Raw genomic sequence first — 22,726 nt, 5'->3', positions numbered from 1 at the left:
TCCCAAGTCCAGTACTGGAGTACCCCTCGCCAGTCAGGTTTTCAGGATATCCACAATGAATATGCATGAACTTGATTTGCATCCACTGCCTCTATTATATGTAAATCTCTTTCATGCATATTCATTGTGGATATCTTGAAAACCTGACTGGCAAGGGGGTACTCCAGGTCCAGACTTGGGAAACACTGTTCTATAACACTGCGTGCTACTTTTTGGAATACCCATGGCCATACCCCCTTTTGGGTTGCACGCTATGGGATTTAGGTGCCCATTGTTACAGCATAGCAAACAGCCAGATGTGCACACGAATCCTAATTAACACCAATAATTAGTTGTTAGCATCCAATTATTGATGGTTAAGAGCTTGCTAGCCAATTAAGTTGCGAATGCATCTCAGAAGCGTGCCCAAATTTGGGTGTCCACATCTGGGCACCATATATAGAATCTGGGGGAAAGTGTACTAAATTGGCTTTACATTTATAAAACCTCCAAATTAATGCATGTAATGTTGATTTATGCATATCAGTCAATCTTTACATGTATTAATTTCTCAAAAGAACCAAAATAATACCTGAAAATTGGCCAGAGATTCTGAAAATTATCCAAATACGGACCAAAATATTTTTCCATACACACCTGTACAGCATTTCGGGTTTTTAGGATATCCCTAATGAATATGCATGACAGAGATCTGCAGGTCTATCACATTCTTAAAACCCCGCACTCCACACCTGAAAATGAAGACCTAGGGCCTAGATGGTCCTTATCTGGTGACATCTTTCCTGTTCCCGTGACAGTGTAGCATGATATAAGTTTAATTGTGAGAGTTATTAATTTTGCTGCATCAGATCTAAATCATATAAAATATACAGCTTCAAAGACTCTACCCCCCCCCCTTTTCCTCTGGAAAACTACTAGCTGGGTGGTTACCTAAGCCCATCAACACCTATCCAAAGAATCAATCACAGAGGCTACAGTAACAAAAGACAGTGAAACTCCACCTATTACTCAGACTCAGAAGCCCATCTATCAGACAAAAGAAGCTCAATCACCCTCAGACAATGGACCAGCAGATGTTCCTTTCAAAAGACAGCTACCTCAGAGACTGCAGTAACAAAAGACTACACCTCCACCTATTTTCAGACAAAGACTAAGCCCATCTAAGCTCAATCACTCTCAGACAATGGACTAGCAGATGTCCAGGCAGGAAGTCTTGTGATGTCATTGAGCATGTGACCTGTTGCCATGCTCCATCTCAAAGCCAGATGCCCAGAATTCAGCTACACAGGAGCTTTCTAATTGGACCAAGGGCAACCACCTGATGATAAATGCCCAGTTCAGACACTTTAAAAGTAGGGGCTCTTTCTTTAGAAAGTTAGTTCTTCCTGGCTGTTCCTGATGCTCATGCTCCTGTCCTAGTCGCTGCTGCCCTGAAGTGATTAAATCTAAAAGCAAGCTAGAATCTCCTGGAATCCTGACTTCCCAAGCTGGACATCACATCCACCTAAAAGAAACTGCTTCAAACTCATCAGACAGCAAATCTACAAAGAAACTTCCTGTTCCAGCAAGGATTCCTGCATCACTCCATAGCAGCCTCCATCAATGTGAGTTATCCAGCTTAATTTACAATCAAACCTGTTATTTTGTAGCACACTTCCATTGGTAAAAGATCCTTTCTAAAATTGCCTCTCTATTGTAAACTTATTACCTTGCCTGTATTAGAAATAAACATTTTCTTTTTAAAGTTAACTATCTGGCCTTTATATTGGGAAAAGCACATGTCCTCACATGTGCAAGGTCCAAATGCTTTAAGCACATGTTCCTAAACGTACAATGCAGGTTAATGTAATTAATTCAAATTTAGTGTATTTACTTCCCCTTTTTCTTACCTTATAGGTAATTGGGGAATAATAAAACAGAATAGAATCAAAATAAAAATACAGCACATGTTGCGACCACATGCTCTGAGCGATCCCCTCTATTCTTAAACATCATTTTGGAACTGTAACATTTCCTGTAACAACAGGTGGAGATTTCTCAAACTAAAGCCAGAAATAAAACCCAGATTATAAAACCCCAATTATACCTGTAAAGAAGTCAACAGTTTTCCCCTTATTAGTGACTTTAGAGTTTTATGGAATTCTCCAAGGGGAAGTGTCAGGGAGAAATATGTTGTGTTTCATTCTGAGTCTTCTCCACCCTCCTGATGTATACTGGGAGCTGAGGGAGGAGTGTGCAGGCACTACAGAGAAGATCTCAATGGGGGGGGGGGGGGGGCTATGTCTTGCAAGAAGAGATCGCAGAAATATAAGATATAATATTGAAGAGCTCAAATTTTTCTACAAAATTTCCTTTGTGATGAAGGAGAAGAAAGACTACAGTGGAGGTTCTGATAGGCTAAGGAATGTCTGACTTAAACCAGGAATGAAACAACTGAAATACTTGAGCCTCAGACATCCATCCCAGCTTGCCAAGAAGGAGGTTTGGATTTATCCCACAAAGGAAAACAATCCATGAGTCTATCTTAGTTGCCAAATACTAAGGAGTCAATATTCAAAGCAATTTAGCTGGCCAGAAATGGCTCTTGGACAGTTAAATCACTTGTTCAGGGCTAACTGGTCATTTTCAGTGGTACTTAAGTTAGTGATGCTAAAAATGTCCGGTTAATGCCTATGTCAAAACTGGCTATTTTGGGGGCATTCCGGAGGCAGAGTCAGCACTTGGCTATTGAGTGCTGATATTTAGCACTTAACTGACCAAGGTCATTGCATAAAAGTCAGTCCTATCATTATGCAGTGCCTCATAGCCAGTTAACAGCTGAATATCACACTTAACTATGGTGTACTCGGCTCCGTAAACTCAGAAATTCAATCCTGGAGCCCGGACACGGCCTGGCATTGAATTTACGGGCATAATGCCATCGGCGGTCAGCAAAATGCTGTACACCGCCAGCTGACCACTGACCCCTATTAAAAGTTTTGCTTCTTTTGTGGTGCCCTGTGTTGGAAATATTTGTTCTTTTTATGTTACTTGCTCTACATCTTTCTCAGGATTAACCAGTAAAATAAAATTTCTTTTTCAACAACTGAATTGATGTGCATCTGAATTTTATTGAAGCTTTTGATGGTCAAGACTGCTGTGTGTGAATGTCACAGAGTGAGGCCCTGGGAAATTGCCCTCGGTTCCCTGTCCGGCAATAGTCTCCAAGAGTATGGGGGTGGCAGAAAGCCTCATGTACTCCCTTCCCAAAGCTCATGTAAATGACAAGAGGTACACCAGGGTTACATGTCAGATTCTTTAATAAGCTTCCAGAATGACTAAACCCAGAAGCTTTATAAATATTCACTTTTTCATATATTAAAAAAACCCCAAGATATTTCACAGACAAAATCCAACTTGTCACTGATTTTATTTTATTTTAATGATTGACTCTGACAGAAGGAAGCCTGCAAAGCCTTAGGTGTGAACAACCAACTCCACTGCTTTAGGAATGCTCTAGTTGAAATGCTAGTCAGGAAATGCTTCAGAAAGTTTTCAGTCACCCATTTTTCTTCCTTGCCTCCCTTCCGCCTTATCCATCAGGAGGTATGAACAGAAAGAAAGGTGCTAAAGAAATCTAGTTTCTTAGAATCAGCATGTGGTACCACAAACATTTTATTGCCCTTACAGAAAGGCACCAGTGAAAAACTATTCTGCTTATCAGGCTGTCTTTGCAAAGGCTGAGCTGCCTGCATTATTTCCCCTAGAGATACTCTTATGCATGTGAGAGCAATCTGCTTGTAAAGAAAATATTTATACATCCTGAAAGGGCTCTTGTGAAAGAAGTCTGCTTTGGGACCAGAGCTTATGCTTAACTGCAGCCTGGACTGCATGACAGGTTTGAGGACTAAACTGTGCTTCACAGTTATGGCGGGATACATCTGTGTACGGCAGAGTAAAAGTAAATTTTGTGCATCAGACTTAGAACTGCCAAGTTACTCAGTTTCAGGAGGAAGAGTTTTTAACCAATCCTAGTTCTGAACTTATATCTCAAAGGCAGTGTGTGATTTGCAGCCCTTGGTCCTACTCTTTGAGCTCAGTACTGCTGGTCTCATAATGCATCAGAATAGATGGTCAGGAGCATAGGAGCCAACTTTTCAAAATTATTGGGGGTGCTAAGCCCAATGGAAATAACCCCTCCCTGGACACATACAAGGAATTTTCTCAATATTGGGGGTGCTCAAGCACCCACAGCACCCACAGAGTCGGCTCCAATGGTCAGGAGGAAGTGGGGTGCTTAGAGCATGGCCAAGATGGGGCTTAGGAATGCAGCTCTGACGGACCAGAGATATTAATCAAAGATAAGCCCACTAAGTATATTTATATGTGTCCCGCTACAATCAAAACATATTTAAATGATGGCCTACCCAAGTCTTCAAAGTTTGAACACTAGTATTCAGTCTCATCTGGGCAAAAAAAGACTCCAAACTGAAATGCCCAGCCCTGAGAAAATGGCAGAGGCAAAAGGCAAACTAAGACTCATACCTCCGTTTCAGAGGAGATTCTTAAAGGAGATGATCAAGGCTCAAATCAACATTAATATGCACACGATATTAATGCAGAATCAGAAACTTTACGAACACAAATCTGAATCTATCAGAACTGGATAGAACTGCTTGAAGAGAAGGCAGCAAAAGCTGAGTTGATCCTCATACAGGTGGTTAAACATGTACAAATGGCTACACCATGTTCAGGCTGATTTTAAAGATCTGTCAAATTTGAGCCATCAAAATAATATCTGGATTCTTGGACTCACCAAGGGTAGTGAAAAGTGTTAATATGATTAGATACCTCAAAACTCAGTTATCCAAATTACTGAAGATCCAATTTGATAAGCCATGAGATTGAAAAGACTGAGAGGCTCCGATGCTCAAAACTCCAGCGCTAAAGCCAACAGCGCAGAAACTGCTCCCTCCAATGCTCATATGAAACCTTATTCAAATTATATGCATACTGTGAAACTGAAAGCAAATGGGGAGGAATGTGAGTGGTGCATGTGCATAGAAGTTTCACGGTAAATGCAGCTCTTATGCGCAAGCCCAGGGAAACCCAGAAGTGCACGCACACATTTGCACCATTCTATACCATTAAATATAAGCTTTTTATGTTTTTTTTTTTTTTCATTTCGGATTTGCTCAGACACGCGCACGTTTTTATATACTATTGGGCCTTACAGGCTATCCAGCTTATAATCGAACGAGAATAACGCCCAAGTTCCGACCTAAATCGGGAGATGGGCGTTCTTCTCACAAAAACAAATAAAGCGGTATAATCGAAAGCCGAACTTTGGACGCTTTCAACTGCACTCCGTCGCGGATGCGGACAAAGTTGACGGGGGCGTATCGAAGGCGTGTCGAAGGCGGAACTGGGGCGTGGTTATCGGGCGAACAGAGATGGGCGCCCTTCGCCGATAATGGAACAGTTTTGAGCTAGAATTTAGGACACTTTTCCTGGACCCTGTTTTTTGACGAATAAGGCCCCCAAAAGTGCCCTAAATGACCAGATGACCCCCAGAGGGAGTCGGGGATGACCTCCCCTGACTCCCCCAGTGGTCACTAACCCCCTCCCACCACAACAAATGATGTTTCACAACTTTTTACTTTCACCCTCAAATGTCATACCCTCCTCCCAAGCAGCAGTATGCAGGTCCCTGGAGCAGTTGTTAGGGGGTGCAGTGGACGTCAGGCAGGTGGACCCAGGCCCATCCCCCCCCCTACCTGTTACAATTGTGCTGCTTAATGCTACTAGTCGTCCAACCCCCCCCAAACCCACTGTACCCACATGTAGGTGCCCCCCTTCACCTCTTAGGGCTATAGTAATGATGTAGACTTGTGGGCAGTGGGTTTTGAGGGGGATTTGGGGGGCTCAACACCCAAGGGAAGGGTGCTATGCACCTGGGAGCTCTTTTACCTTTTATTTGGTTTTTGTAAAAGTGCCCCCTAGGGTGCCCGGTTGGTGTCCTGGCATGTGAGGGGGACCAGTGCACTATGAATCCTGGCCCCTCCCACGAACAAATGCCTTGGATTTATTCGTTTTTGAGCTGGGCGATTTCATATTCCATTATCGCTGAAAAGCAAAAACGCCCAGCTCACACCTTGACGAATAAAACATGGGCGTCTTTTTCTTTTAAAAAATACGATCCGCCCCGCCCCTTCACGGACCCGTTCTCGGAGATAAACGCCCATGGAGATAGGCGTTTCTGTTCCATTATGCCCCTCTATATAAGCTTCCTTCCGCTTCTTAAAGTGTAAAATTCTGAAGAAAACTTCTCTTCAAAACCTTCAACGCCTCTCCCAAGCAGGCGGTAGGTTTCCAGCATTAAAGGCAGCAGCTGTTTCTGCGCTGTTCTCTGAGCAGTGGAAAGGAATATCAAATTACCTCATTAACATCCGTTTGATTACATTTAGGGTTACCATATGTCCGGATTTACTCGGACATGTCTTCTTTTTGACGACATGTCCGGGCAACCGGGCGGGTTTTGCCAATCTGCCCGTTTGTTCGGATTTCTGGGCAAACGGGCAGGCTGGTGGGCGGACAAATGGGCAGATTGCTAGCCTCCCCTCCCCTTACTTACTACTGCCCTGGTGGTCTAGTGACCTCTTCCGCCTTCGGGGCAAGAAAGAGCCCCCTCTTTCCTGCCCGGAGCGCTGCCCTGCATGCATCCTTCCTGTTGCTGATCTTGGCGCCGATTCAAAATGGCTGCTGAGAGTTGAAGTGACCTCGCGAGACTTCAACTCTCGGTGGCCATTTTGAATCGGCACCGAGATCAGCAACAGGAAGGATGCATGCAGGGCAGCACTCTGGGCAGGAAAGAGGGGGCTCTTTCCAGCCCCGAAGAGGTCACTAGACCACCAGGGCAGTAGTAAGGTAAGGGGAGGGGGTGACGGGGAGGGTGGTGATGGGGTGTGACAGGGGGAAGGGAAAATGTGACGGGGCGGGGTGAGGGCGTGAAAGGGGGCGGGGTGGGTGGGTGTGTGGTGGGAGAGGACATGTGTCCTCCTTTTGGGAGGACAAAATATGGTAACCCTAATTACATTTGAATATGATTTTGCAGCCATCTTTGACATGCACATTGTGTCCCACCCTAGTGCCTGCTGAATATCCTGTACACATTAATTGCCTCTAGCGCCGGCGTTAGGTTTTGAGCGTCGGGGCCAGAGTTTCTACAGGGACCATCTTGGGAGCCAAATATCCCAGGCTAGGTGTGGCCAAAGTTCTCAGATATCATCAATTCTACAAGTTAGTAAACATACACTACTCACTCTACCAAATTGCTTAAAAATGATCATTGTGCCTGATCTTTCCAAAACAACAGTGCAGTAACAGAAGTGATTGTGTCTCTGAAAGACATTGGAGTTAAATATGACTTCCTCCAGCAAGCAACAACGAGGGTCACTTTAAACAACACAACTAATCCCTTTGCTGATCTGGAAGAACTACAAAAATCTTGGCAAAGCTTAAGGGTGCCCCCATGGAAACTTAATAATGGTTTGCTTTAAAGACTGGACTTAGCCAAGCTGGCAAACGGGATATCAAATGAATAAATTGGCTATGTGATGTTATCCCTTTTTGCTTTGAATGCCCCATGACATGGATAATCCTAATGCCAATTAAGAGATTCTTGGTAGCTACAGAATAAATATTGGATTACATTGAGATTACAATGGAACATTTGATGTTATTGCAGCACGGACATTTCAGATTCTTTTCTGCAAGTACAATGATCTTACCATCCTATGATCTTGTGTGCGCGCAGGTTACAGAATACTGCCAGTTACATGCATTAACTTGATTAATTAGACGCTAATTGGCCGTAACTTCCAATAATCAGCTATAACTGGAGTTAATTGCTGCTAATTGGCACCAATTTGTATAACTACACTTAGTTGTGATTCTATAACCTTAGTGTGGAACTTCTAAGGGGATGTAAACATGAGACTGGCATGAGTGATAAGCCAATCAGCGCTGATAATTGGTACTTAACAACCAATTAGCGGCCCTAATTAGCTTTAATTAGAATTTACGCGCATAACTTTCGAGGCATATTCTATAATGTGGTGTGCATAAATTCAAATGCGCATGGCCAAAAAGGGGGTGTGTCTGAGGAAAGGGGGAGTAGGAGGAGTAGGCTCTTGAACAACACTAGTAGGCGACGTAGATTAGGAACAATCTCTTTATTTAAATATACACTCGACTCAACACAGCCATGTTTCGGCGCTACAGACGCCTTCTTCAGGAGTCTTGTGATATATAAATATACGAATATTAAGCTCAAAGAGAATGAAAGCAAGGCTTCTGCTACAATTGTAATCCACTGCCGATGCAGGAAAAAAAGCTCAGCGTATTCAATTGCACTTCTGTGCTTTTTTTCCTGCATCGGCAGTGGATTACAATTGTAGCAGAAGCCTTGCTTTCATTCTCTTTGAGCTTAATATTCGTATATTTATATATCACAAGACTCCTGAAGAAGGCGTCTGTAGCGCCAAAACACGGCTGTGTTGAGTCGAGTGTATATTTAAATAAAGAGATTGTCCCTAATCTACGTCGCCTACTAGTGTTGTTCAAGAGCCTACTCCTCCTACTCCCCCCTTTCCTCAGATTCTACTTTTCTTAGGAATTTGTGTACCTCCACCCTTGTGGTGGTTTGGCTTGCTTGCAAAAAGGGGGTGTGGCCATGAGTGTGGAATGGGTGGGTCATGGGCATTTGAAAAAACTATGTACACTATTATAGAATATATCTGATCTGCGACAAGTGGGGTCAGACGCGGCTTGCAGCTGAGTGAGCCCAAACTTCCAGTCCCAAAATCAGCTGAGCTGGGACCAGAAGTTTGAACCCAATGAGATACAAGCCAGGGTCTGACATCACCTTGAAACCCTAGTCCCTGTCCTCTACACTTACCCAGAACAGCTGTTGATTGGCTACTACTTTGTTGTTTGGCTCAGCTGCCTCCTCAGCCTGAACTGCACCTTCACTGCATGCAGGTCCCGCTCCCTCTCCCCTCCCATCCACCATGGCCCTGCAGTGCAGTCTTGCTCCCTCCTTCCCACTGCAGCCCTGCTGGGCTCCTGCTAATAAACTACCATGGGAGACGCACAGTTTTTTAGTTTGAGGTTACTTATTCTATACTTCGTGAGGGCTACCTCTGTCTATGTGTGAAAAAGGCCAGGTATTCTGTTAGCATCAAGTGTCTGTGTAGGACTGAACTGTACTAATCCAGCTTATTTTGTTTTCCAATAGGTGTATTAATGTTCTTCTGCCCACTGCAATGCTCAGGGCAAGGGTGTAGCTAGGTGGGGCCACGGGGGCATGGGCCCCCGCAGATTTAGCCCTGGTGCCCCTGCTTTCACCCCCCCCCCCCCCGCCACTGCCGTCAGGTACCTTTGCTGGTGCCGCCAGCCAAAGTCCTCTTCAGTGTCGGTCTCCAGGGCATTGCTGATCTGGATTCTGTTTCTGACATGCCAGATCAGCAACGCGCCAGACTCGGAGACTGGCGCTGAAGGGCACTTCAGCTGGCAGAGGTTGGGGACCCCTGTCAGCAAAGGTACCTGGCGGTGCCGGGGGAAGGTTGGCAGCGGTAGAGGGGGTCAAAAGGGATGGGGGAGGGGCAGCGGCACCAGGTGGGTCAAAAGTGTCAGGGGGTTGGCGGCGCTGGGGGGGCTAAAATGTGCCCCCACACCTCGGGCTCTGGACCCCTCTCCCGCCGAAATCTGGCTACGCCCCTGGCTCAGGGTGTTGTTTTTGTCTAGGAAGAGCCTTGTGTGCCTTTGCCTCTAAACATACTGGATTCTATGGTCCAGCTTGTTAAGAATACTTTTTACTTTGTAGGGGAAAAAAAGCAGTTTTAAGAGTTGTACTTTATTACTTTTACTTGAGTATTTTTTTTAGGGATAAGACTTTCTGCTTTTACTTCACTACTTTTAAAGCCAGTACTTTAACTTTTTACTTAAGTACTTTTCAAAAGTAATGAACCCAATACATGTTTGCAAAATATAGACAAAACATTTAGGGGCCCTTTATGCAGGTCTATCTTTCACACTAAGGCCATTTCTACTGCAGCCAGAAAATGGCAGATTTTCCATTTTCCAAATTAATGGCTGTGCACTAAAATTTACTAGAGATTAAATATAGTGCCCACTATGTTGTAGCAGATTATCAGTAATATATTATCTGTGAAAAGAACGCGACTCAATTAATTATTACTGAAGTTATTTTTCTTTAGACCTTCCAAGGTAAACCCAGTGTCACTTGTTAATCACCATCACACTGTTTTATGTATGGTTACAGGGTTCATACCCTTCATGTCACAGGTCACTGCATATATTCTTGTAATTCAATTTGTTTTCTTAGCTTTTTTATATATTCATGTCAGCTGAAAGGTAGGGTTATACAACAGCTTATAGATTCTTAAGAAGCTGGAAAAATAGGGCTATACACAGACACGTGTTTTGCCAACAGGGCTTTCTCAAGGTTTATCCCTTTAAGTCTCGAAACGAGACTACAAGCCAGTGGTTTACAAGCCAGTGTTCGGAACCTCAGCTGCCAACACAGGGTTCATACATAAAAAAGTGTGATGGTGATTAACAAGTGATGCTGGGTTTACCTTTGAAGGTCTAAAGAAAAATAACTACAGTAATAATTAATTGAGTCGCCTTCTATGCACTAAAATTGCCATTAGTCGGCAGCCATTAACAATAATTAACGTGTGAGCCCGTACTGCCACCTATTTTGTAGGCTAATCCTGTGCTAATCAATTAGTGTGCTCTAATGCCAACGTGCTAACTGATTAGCGCAGAAACGCCTACTCTGTGCCCCCGTCAGACACACCTCCTTGGCCATAAAGCAAAAAAATATTTTTTAGCGTTTGGGTAGCACTTTTGAAACTTACCATGGGACACAACGCATCCCACGGTAAGCCTTCTGAAGCTACAGTAAGCACATGGAGAGTCTTTTACAAAGGCACAGTAGCATTTTTAGCACACGCTAATGATAAGTGCATGCTAAAAGCTAGAGATGCCCCTAGGAATATATGGGCATCTCTAGTGTTTAGCGGTCGCTTATTTTAAGCATGTGGCAAAAATGCTAGGGTGCCTTTGAAAAAGGACCCCACAGTGCTTATAGAAACTTTGCAAAAGGACCCCTTAGAGTTTTGCTGGAACAGAGGTACACAAGCACTTTTATGGTGGAATCTAGAAATTAGGATTAATAAGACCATGATATACTGAAAGGAATGACGTTTATGAAATGAGACATATACTTCAAGAAGGAAAGTTTACTTCAGGAGGACAAAGGGTTATTATCCACAAATCACTTCAAATGGATGCAATCATGTCGCAGTATACTACAATCAGGTAATCCACTTCAGGTATTAGTATGGTCTACCTCTATACAAGAACTCAGTTTACAAGCCTTTCTACAGGGCTACTTCAACATTTACGGGGCAGCTGAAGGCATTTTTATTTACACAAGCATACAGTTACACATAAATAGTTCTGTGAGTAGGTTTTTTAGTTCAGTCTTGTCATATCCATTCTTACAGTGGTGGAAATAAGTATTTGATCCCTTGCTGATTTTGTAAGTTTGCCCACTGACAAAGACATGAGCAGCCCATAATTGAAGGGTAGGTTATTGGTAACAGTGAGAGATAGCACATCACAAATTAAATCCGGAAAATCACATTGTGGAAAGTATATGAATTTATTTGCATTCTGCAGAGGGAAATAAGCATTTGATCCCCCACCAACCAGTAAGAGATCTGGCCCCTACAGACCAGGTAGATGCTCCAAATCAACTCGTTACCTGCATGACAGACAGCTGTCGGCAATGGTCACCTGTATGAAAGACACCTGTCCACAGACTCAGTGAATCAGTCAGACTCTAACCTCTACAAAATGGCCAAGAGCAAGAAGCTGTCTAAGGATGTCAGGGACAAGATCATACACCTGCACAAGGCTGGAATGGGCTACAAAACCATCAGTAAGACGCTGGGCGAGAAGGAGACAACTGTTGGTGCCATAGTAAGAAAATGGAAGAAGTACAAAATGACTGTCAATCGACAAAGATCTGGGGCTCCACGCAAAATCTCACCTCGTGGGGTATCCTTGATCATGAGGAAGGTTAGAAATCAGCCTACAACTACAAGGGGGGAACTTGTCAATGATCTCAAGGCAGCTGGGACCACTGTCACCACGAAAACCATTGGTAACACATTACGACATAACGGATTGCAATCCTGCAGTGCCCGCAAGGTCCCCCTGCTCCGGAAGGCACATGTGACGGCCCGTCTGAAGTTTGCCAGTGAACACCTGGATGATGCCGAGAGTGATTGGGAGAAGGTGCTGTGGTCAGTTGAGACAAAAATTGAGCTCTTTGGCATGAACTCAACTCGCCGTGTTTGGAGGAAGAGAAATGCTGCCTATGACCCAAAGAACACTGTCCCCACTGTCAAGCATGGAGGTGGAAATGTTATGTTTTGGGGGTGTTTCTCTGCTAAGGGCACAGGACTACTTCACCGCATCAATGGGAGAATGGATGGGGCCATGTACCGTACAATTCTGAGTGACAACCTCCTTCCCTCCGCCAGGGCCTTAAAAATGGGTCATGGCTGGGTCTTCCAGCACGACAATGACCCAAAACATACAGCCAAGGCAACAAAGGAGTGGCTCAGGAAGAAGCACATTAGGGTCATGGAGTGGCCTAGCCAGTCACCAGACCTTAATCCCATTGAAAACTTATGGAGGGAGCTGAAGCTGCGAGTTGCCAAGCGACAGCCCAGAACTCTTAATGATTTAGAGATGATCTGCAAAGAGGAGTGGACCAAAATTCCTCCTGACATGTGTGCAAACCTCATCATCAACTACAGAAGACGTCTGACCGCTGTGCTTGCCAACAAGGGTTTTGCCACCAAGTATTAGGTCTTGTTTGCCAGAGGGATTAAATACTTATTTCCCTCTGCAGAATGCAAATAAATTCATATACTTTCCACAATGTGATTTTCCGGATTTAATTTGTGATGTGCTATCTCTCACTGTTACCAATAACCTACCCTTCAATTATGGGCTGCTCATGTCTTTGTCAGTGGGCAAACTTACAAAATCAGCAAGGGATCAAATACTTATTTCCACCACTGTATGTGTCTGATATTTTATGCTAGTTGATTTTATGTTTGTTCACTGAAACAATTTTATTATGTATGTTTGTTGGGACCCGTATAGTAAAACGCGGAACACAAATGCAAAAAAGTAAAATAAATAAGGAAAAATTCTCCTTCTACACATCTTGTGTTAAATAAGACATGAGAGAAAGAGATTTCTATGAAGTTTGATTAAACAGATTGGAATACTTTTTGGTGCAAAGATGTTCAGCCTTTCTTATCTGTGAGCCTTTAGCACATGGGGCAGTGTGGACACCCTTTAAATTATGTACAGCAGGGCTAGAGAAATTCAATCTCTGTTGGTACTGGTCCACCACGATAGGAACCCTTCTCTCATGAGTGCTGTTTTACTATAGAAGTGTATGGGGCCCTTTTACTAAGCGGAGGTAAAACAGACCAAGGGTGGAAGAACTCATTGCCGGAGAAGGTAGTGACGGCAGCTGGCCTTGCTGAGTTTAAAGGGGGTCTGGACAGATTCCTGAAGGAAAAGTCCATTGATCGTTATTAAATTTTGGGATTTTGCCAGGTTCTTGGGGCCTGGATTGGCTGCTGTCGGAGACGGAGTGCTGGGCTTGATGGACCTTTGGTCTTTTCCCAGCGTGGCAGTGCTTATGTACTTATGAAGACCAAGTCCAAACAAAGATGTAAGAGCTTCAAACTTGGTCTGTTTGCTTGGATTCTTGTGGAAGGAGTGGACCCCCCCTTTTTTTCTCCCTTGTTTCCACAAAGCGGAGATATGCATTAATGCGTGTTTACCACACGCTAAAAGGCACTACCGTAGGATGCCTGAAGTTCTGGAATCAGCGTGCACTACCCACGTACTAAGAAATAGGTTTTATTTTTTAGTGCGGGGGCATGTTTGTAGGCGGAGAATAGGCGTGCCCTCACTAATCGGGTAGTGCGGGAAAATTGCCATGCACCACCCGATTAGCGTGGCTTAGTGTGGGAGCTCTTACCGCTTAGTAAATAGGTGGTGGTAAGGGCTCATATGCTAATTGGGACATTAGCACATGGCCATTAATAGAAAAAAAGAAATTGCGGCCAGCCTCTGCGCACAGGAAACCCACATGCTAAAATGAGCACAGGTCACTTTTTAGCGTGGTTTAGTAAAACACAAACGGGCTCTGTTTACTAAGCAATGTTATAGGTGCATTAGCGTCTTTAACACGCGTTAACCGTGTACATGCCCACAATATCCCTATAGGCGCCTACACGGTTAGTGCACGGGTTAACTGTAGGCACGTTAACAATGCTAATGCACCTTAGTAAACAGGGCCCTAAAAATAATTTTCTGAGTGTCCATGTGGTTCACAATATGTAAAAGGTTTAACGTTTCTGAATATATATAATTTATCTAAATAGTAATATTTAAACTCAAGCTCTTGCCACTGAATTGCTTGACCCCAAACAAAAAATTGTTTGATATTCTTATTTCTATAACACTAAATCAATGATCCTAAGTGCTTGGAAAGGCAGAGGTAAATAGACTTCAGGCTATTTCTTTGGTAATGTTTTGTGCACTTACCCAATTCAATTCAATAAAGGAATTGAACTTAAAAAAAAAAAAGAAATAGGATTGTCAGAAATCCAAGACTGGTGCAAATTCTTCCTCCTACAGCTGAGCAACTTGGCAGCTTTTCCACGTTGCTTATAGAAAGTACAAGGGTTTAAATGGATTTTTAGCTATTTATTTATTTTTATTGGAGAGAAAGTAGAAATTGAGGCAATCAATTCATACCCAGCACAGAAAGAGGATTTTAAATACCTAACATTTCTTTTGTGCTATGCCCATCCATTCTGATGGCAGGGATGCGTTGCCTAATCATGCAGCCTGATGCCTGTCCTGAAGTATATAATATGTCCTAGACATTTTGGCAAAGCCAGTGAATATCTTGCCACATTATTTCTGCATGAGGATACCTGAAGTGTTATTATAAGCATGTGCATCAAAACTTGGCTTTTACACAGGTAAGTTAATCGAATACACATGATAAAAGGACTCCTAAAACTGAAAATGTAGGGCCTGATAGTCAAAGGATTTATGCTCCTAACTTTGGGGCCCTTTTACTAAACAGTGGTAAGCCCGCCGTGTGACAATCCGTAACTACTGCTGGCCCAACGCGGGCACCAGCAGTAGTTGCACACCCAGGGCGCAGCATTTCCGGCGCTAGCGGAAATATTTGAAAAATATTTCTGCAGTGGATTACTAAGCAGTAATCACTGCCTAGTTACCACCGGGTTAGGAAGGGTGGTGGTAAGTGCTCCCCCCCCCCCCCCCCCCTGAAATGGCCGTGCAGCAAATGCAAACTTACCGCACGGCCATTTAATTTTTGACTATTTTTACCCGCTGCAGTAAAAGCTGCCTTAGAACACAGCAAAAATGGCCACTGACGCTAGCGCAAGGCCTCTTTTACCACAGCCTCTGAAAAAATTTACTAGAGCTGAGTTCCTAAATTTATATTCAAAATTTCACTAAACTTTAAAATTTAGGAGCATAAAAAGTGGGCAGTAACAGGGCAGATTTTAGTTGGGGAAAAGATGTTAGAAGCTTACCTCCAGATTCTACATATGGAGCCCAGATTTGCACATTCAAGATGGTTGTGCAAATTAATTGATCCCTTAATGATCAATAATTAGGGGCTAACAACCAATTATTGAAGTTAATTTGCACCACTTAGGGTCTGCGTGCTCCATGTTATTCTGTAAGGCATGGCGCGTAACTCTACTAGCATGTAACTCAAAAGGGGGCGTGGCCATGGGTCTGTCAGGGGAATTCCAAAAAATTGTGCGTGTACTTACAGAATACTGCCTCAGCACACCTAACTTGGGTGTCAACTTTACACCAGGTTTTAACAGGCGTAATGCTGGCGAGGAATCAGCACTAAGCGCTCTTCTAAAAAACGCACACACCCTTTACAGAATAGTGCTCAGCACCTTTTCTTTTTCAGCGCCCATTTTATAGAATTTCCCTCTTAGTGCTGATTTTCAGCTCTAGGCTCATAAATCTAGGCAAATGAATGGCAAGCTGAAATTTATGAGCACAACTTTTAAGCTCCTAAATTAAGATGAATTTTCAGCTAAAAAGTTATGCTTCTAAATTTGGCTGAAAATAGGGCACAAATTTATGAGCCTAATTTAGAAGCATAAATTTAGGTGCTCAGCATTTTTGGAATATTTGGACCCAGTGGCGTACCAAGGGGCGGGGGCGATGGGGGCGGACCGCCCCGGGTGCACGCCGCTGGGGGGTGCCGCGGCGCGTGCCTGTCGGCTCCGAGTTCGCAAACTTCGCTGGTTCGCTGCAGCTCCCTCTGCCCCGGAACAGGTTACTTCCTGTTCCGGGGCAGAGGGAGCTGCAGTGAACGAGCGAAGTTAGTGAACTCAGAAACGACAGGCGTGCGCCGCGGCACCCCCCCCTAGCGGTGCGCACCCAGCGGGGGGGTGTCATTTCGCCGGGGGGGGGGGGGGTGTCATTTTGCAGGGGGGGGGCGCTGCACCCAGGGGGGGGGGGGCGCATCAGCGATCCGCCCCGGGTGTCATCCAGGCTAGGAACGCCACTGTTTGGACCTCTAACAGCATTCTCAAAAAGATGAGGCTACATTCCTACAATACTCATCACCATCATCTGGTGAACAAGGTTCATTCAAGATGGTTTACTTTTCTTGTGACCCTGGGAAAGTCACTTAATCCTCCAATGCCCCAGGCAGGGGCGTATCTGGATTTTGGCGGTAGGGGGGGCCAGAGCCAGAGGGAACATTTTAGCCCCCCCCCGGCGCCACCGACCCCCCCCCCCCCCCCGCCATTTCTGGACCCCCCGCCACTGCCAGACCCCCCCCTCGCCACCAATGACACTCTCCACCCCTCCCGCCGCCGCCAACCCTCCCCCGCTGCTGTCACTTACCTTTGCTGGCGGGGGACCCCAACCCCCCGCCAGCCGAGGTCCTCTCTTCCATGCAGGCTGCAAGTTGCAATGCTTCCTGTTCTTCTGAGTCTGACGTCCTGCACGTACAACGCGCAGGACATCAGACTGAGTTCAGGACGTCAGACTCAGAAGAACAGGAAGCATTGCAACTTGCATCCTGCACGGAAGAGAGGACTTTGGCTGGCGGGGGCTTGGGGTCCCCGCCAGCAAAGATCGGCGATGGGTTGGTGGCGGGCGTGCGGGAGGGAGGGGGAGGTGGAGAGGGTCAATGGTAGGGGGGTCCAGGGCGAAATCTGCGGGGGCCCAGGCCCCTGTGGCCCCACGCAGATACGCCCCTGGCCCCAGGTACAAAAAACTTACACCCCATTTTACAAAACCGCGCTAGCACTGCTGTACAGTAATTCCGACACAGCCCATGCTGTGCTGGCATAATCCTGTACTGACAGCCGCTAACGTGGCTTTGTAAAAGAGGGGATTAATTTGTGAGCTCACTAGGGACAGAGAAAATACTGGCATATAATATATAAACTGCTTTACAGTACCACAGAAATGCCATATATCAAACACACAATCACACTCGTATCCATAAGAACTTCAATTATTTAACAGTAACAGCAAACGATAACAAAGTATCCTGTTATCTCAGTTTTGCCGGTAGTTTATTCCAGTACCCAGTAGGACAATCTGATCTGATTGTCTAGGTTGGCAAATGGACATGTAAGTCAGTATTTTAGTAAAGGCTGAGCAAGCTGAGTATTTTCTCAAATCTCATCAGAAAAACCCACAAAGTTGTCCCATGCACAACAGGAGCAGTTAATTAAAAAAAAATATTCAAAAGAAAGAGGGGGTTTGCACGTGTAAGCAGCATTACATGCATGCATAAGGGCCAATTCTACTACTGGATAAAATGGGAGCTTCAACGTCAGGTGGCCATTTTCCTTGGAGCTAATTAGTGCACCCAGTGTTGATTCTCCTACAGGTTAAAAGATATAAGATAGAGAGCAGGATTAAGTGGTCAGTATTCTCAATGGATAAGGGTAGATAGTGGGTTTCCCTTGAGATCTGTACTGGGACCACTGCTTTTTAACATATTTATAAATGATCTAGAGATGGGAGTAACTAGTGAGGCAATTTAATTGGCTGACGACACAAAGTTATTCAAATTTGTTAAATCGCAAGAGGATTGTGAAAAATTACAAGAGGACCTTACAAGACTGGGAAACTGGGCATCCAAATGGCAGCCAATGTTTAATGTGAGCAAGTGCAAAGTAATGCATGTGGAAAAGAGGAACCCGAACTATAGTTATGTGATGCAAGGTTCCACATTAAAAGTCACCGACTAAGAAAGAGATCTAGACGTCGTCGTTGATGATACGTTGAAACCCTCTGCTCAGTGTGCGGCGGCGGCTAAAAAGCAAATAGAATATTAGGTATTATTAGGAAAGGAATGAAAAACAAAAATGAGGATGTTATAATGCCTTTGTATCACTCCATGGTGTGACTGCACCTCGAATATTGTGTGCAATTCTGGTCACTGCATCTAAAAAAAGATACAGTAGAATTAGAAAAGGTGCAGAGAAGGGCGCTGAAAATGATAAAGGGGATGGAAAGACTTCTCTATGAGGAAAGGCTAAAGCAGCTAGGGCTTGGAGAAGAGAATGCTGAGGGGAGATATGATAGAGGTCTGTAAAATAATAAGTGGATTGGAATGCATAGATGTGAATTGCTTTTTTACTCTTTCCAAAAATACTAGGACTATGGGGCACGCAATGAAGCTACAAAGTAGTAAATTTAAAACGAATCAGAGAAAATATTTCTTCACTCAACGTGTAATTAAACTCTGAAATTTGTTGCCAGAGAATGTAGTAAAAGCAGTTAGCTTAGCGGGGTTTAAAAAAGGTTTGGATATCTTCTTAAAAGAAAAGTCCATAAGCCATTATTAAGATGGACTTGGGGTAAATCCACTGCTTATTTCTAGGATAAGCAGCATAAAATGTATTGTACTGTTTTGGGATCTTGACAGATACTAGTAATATGGATTGGCCACTGTTGGAAACAGAATGCTGAGCTTGATAGACCTACAGTTTGTCCCAGTATGGCAATACTTATGCACTTATATATGTGTAAGTGATGTCACAGATGGCACATTCTGCAAATTTTAACATCTGTGGAACACTAATTAAGCAGCTGCCCTCCAAAACTCAAACGTTTTGCAATTGGAATTGTTTTTGAATGCCAGCGAGGTAAGCACAATTTCTTCCTGCCACAAGTTCTCCTCCAAACCCCAGGTTCAAATAAGGTTTGTCAAAAGTTATACATGACTTGAAAAAGTGGTTATAAAAACAAAATAAAATTAAGAAAAATATGGAATACAAATATACTTTGAAAGACTTGAGCCATCATGCCAATTATCACAAATAAACAAATTAATCAAAAAAGCATCTATGTAGCTCCTGTACTAGAATCACTAATTATATAACATACTGAGTTTCATTTGTAAACATGAAGTTTACTCCAGCCTGTAGCATGAACTGTGTATTAGAGACTTGCACGGGAACGGGGTTTGCGGGAATCCCACGGAACCTGCGGGATTCCCGTAGGGACGGAAGCAATTCTGTGGGGATCCCATGGGGACAGAAGCAGTTTCTGCGGGGTTCCCGTGGGGACGGATGCAGTTCCTGCAGGGTTCCCATGGAAGTGTATGCTGCACTTGTGCCAGACTCTCATCTACTGAGTACCAAGTTCTTTGCGTGCTGTCTCCTCCTCCTCTTCCTCCTTGCTTTAACAGCACAGATGCAGAAAGTCTCCATTAAGGAGGTGGTAGAGATACAAATGGTGATGAAATTCAAAAAGGCACGGGATAAACACAGAGGATCTCTATTTAGAAAATGGAAGCTATAAAAAAAAACTAAACTTAAATGGCTGCATGTGTGTGGATCTGTCGCGTGACACTTAGATGGTGACTCTGGCTGTGATGAACTAGGGCTGATACCAGGAGACCTATATGGTCCGTGTCTCATATATGGCAATCTGGTTTAAGATGGGCTGGAAAGGGTTTAGACAGAAACTTTAGTGGCTGGAACACGAGCACAGTGTTAGACACACATTTATGGTCTGTGTCCAGCAAATGAGAAGATGAATAGGCTGGAGTGGGCTTTGGGGGCAACTCCAGGAGTTGGAACATAATGATAGGGCCAGGCAGACTCCTCATCCCCCATTCTCTATTTCTGTGGATAACACTCTCATCCTTCCTGTCTCATCAGCTCGTAACCTTGGGGTCATCTTCGACTCCTCCCTCTCCTTCTCTGCACATATTCAACAGACTGCTAAAACCTGTCGTTTCTTTCTCTATAATATCACCAAAATTTGCCCTTTCCTTTCTGAGCACACTACCACAACCCTCATCTACGCTCTTATCACCTCTCGCTTAGACTTGCTTCTCATAGGTCTCCCACTTAGCCATCTCTCTCCTCTTCAATCTGTTCAAAATTCTGCTGCACGACTAATATTCCGCCAGGGTCGTTATGCTCATATTAGCCCTCTCCGTTTCCGCATACAGTTCAAACTCCTCTTATTGACCTATAAGTGCATTCACTCTGCAGCTCCTCAGTACCTCTCCACTCTCATCTCTCCCTACATTCCTCCCCTGGAACTCCGTTCACTGGGTAAATCTTTCTTATCTGAACCCTTCTCCTACACTGCTAACTCCAGACTCCGTTCCTTTTATCTTGCTGCACCATATGCCTGGAATAGACTTCCTGAGCCGGTACGTCAAGCTCCATCTCTGACCGTCTTCAAATCTAAGCTAAAAGCCCACCTTTTTGATGCTGCTTTTAACTCCTAACCCTTGTTCACTTGTTCAGAACCCTTATTTTATCATCCTCACTTTAATATTCCCTTACCTCTTGTTTGTCCTGTTTGTCTGTCCTAATTAGATTATAAGCTCTGTCGAGCAGGGACTGTCTCTTCATGTTTAAGTGTACAGCGCTGCGTACGTCTAGTAGCGCTATAGAAATGATAAGTAGTAGCAGTAGTAGTTCTATGGTCTATGTCTCAGAAAGACCATAATCAAGTATATAATATCACATTCATTGTTGATTTAATCATGAATTGGTAATGATTATGTCTGTTGGGCAGACTGGATGAACAATTTACTATGTTACTATTAATCCTCTCTGCTCCTGGGCTGATGCGCAGACCTCAGCTCTGACATAGGCACGAACATCAGAAGTCACCTGACCTACTGACGTGTGCATTTGGCGATCTCTTAGTACACAGTGCCAGTGAATCAGAGAAGTCTTACATGTGCACAACAGAGTGTTCCAACTTCCATTCCTTCCTTGCCTACAGTGCTGCGGCTTGAACCCAGAGAGCAGACAGGATTTTTTTTTAATGTACCATTAAATTCTTGCAGTGATGGGTTAGATTCCCTGTGGGGACGGGTGGGGATGGGTTAGATTCCCCATGGGGACGGATGGGGACGAGTTAGATTCCCTACGGGGACAGGTTAGATTTCTGTCCCTGTGCAACTCTCTACTGTGTATACTGCCTTTCTCTTTCTCTCTCTCTCTCTCTCTCTCTCTCTCTCTCTCTCTCTCTCGCATCTCCCCTGCCTTTCCCAAACCCAACTCTCCTTCTCATAGCTCACAGCAGTCAGAACACATTTAAAGCCAGAAATAAACAGCTAAATCATCAGATTTCAGTATGTGAGGTTTATATATTTATCCACTGATAAGTCTCTCACTCTAAACTTTTGCAGTATATTTTCACAAATAAATCACTCTTTCTATCCAATGACATTGTTTTAGTCAGGAATTAATATTTCTCAGCACCTAAACACACTCTTGTTTTTCTTTTATAGAACAAACCAACAATCAGAATTTCACTCCCCAACTCTTTCCACACCACCTCAGCTAAACCTTTTCTTTGAACCTATGGCTGGAGCTATCAGCCAAACAAATGGCTTTTAGCTCCTGATAATTGTCATGCACACTTGCTTGTAGACATGTCCTCCTCTCAGTGTATATGCTCGGCAAAAAACTTTCAATCAGCCAGAACATTTACAGATTTTAAACAATCACTTTTTTATTACTCCCCAGTCTCACTTGCACACCTCTTCAAAACCTCTTCTCTTTAATTTCAACACTGTTCAAGCTCACCCTGAATTAAGAGTTCTTTCTGCTCCAGTGATATATATATATAGTACTGACTGTATTTTTTTAAGCAACTTCAGTACAGCCAGATTCTGTTCACTCTACTACCATCAAACCAGCAATACCAAGAGTACCATGGCAGTGTGAATGACCCACAGATAGAGCAACTCTTGTATAGTGATGAGATTTTGATGTCAAAATTTCTTAACTTATAGCTGAGTAATTCTCAGTGCATTTTTTCTAGCGAAAAAGGTGCTGGTACTCAAATGTTAGGCCACCCTTCAAGGGTGGAGTGATCACTGAGGGACCTACCCCACAATAGCCAGGCCCCCTGCAACCAGTCACAGAAGCTATGACGACAAGGCAGAATTGATATGTAGAGCCTGACCTTTCATTAAAACTTGGGGTCCATGGGTCAATTTTAGCAGATTATGGAAAGGTGCTGGTACTCAGTACCCCCTCAA

The 22,726-nt window shown here is 44.0% G+C and overlaps 1 protein-coding gene across 3 annotated transcripts in view; it reads right to left on the bottom strand.

Moving 5' to 3' along the window:
* SEMA5A (semaphorin 5A) overlaps positions 1–22,726 on the bottom strand; it is a 976,513-nt gene that overhangs the window by 49,920 nt on the left and 903,867 nt on the right. The gene's annotated exons all lie outside the window — the stretch shown is intronic.

This window comes from Microcaecilia unicolor, chromosome 1 (assembly GCF_901765095.1).
Source record: "Microcaecilia unicolor chromosome 1, aMicUni1.1, whole genome shotgun sequence".
Classification (NCBI taxonomy): domain Eukaryota; kingdom Metazoa; phylum Chordata; class Amphibia; order Gymnophiona; family Siphonopidae; genus Microcaecilia; species Microcaecilia unicolor.
The sequence above is the reverse complement of the archived record's forward strand: the minus strand, read 5'-3'. Positions and strand labels throughout refer to the sequence as shown.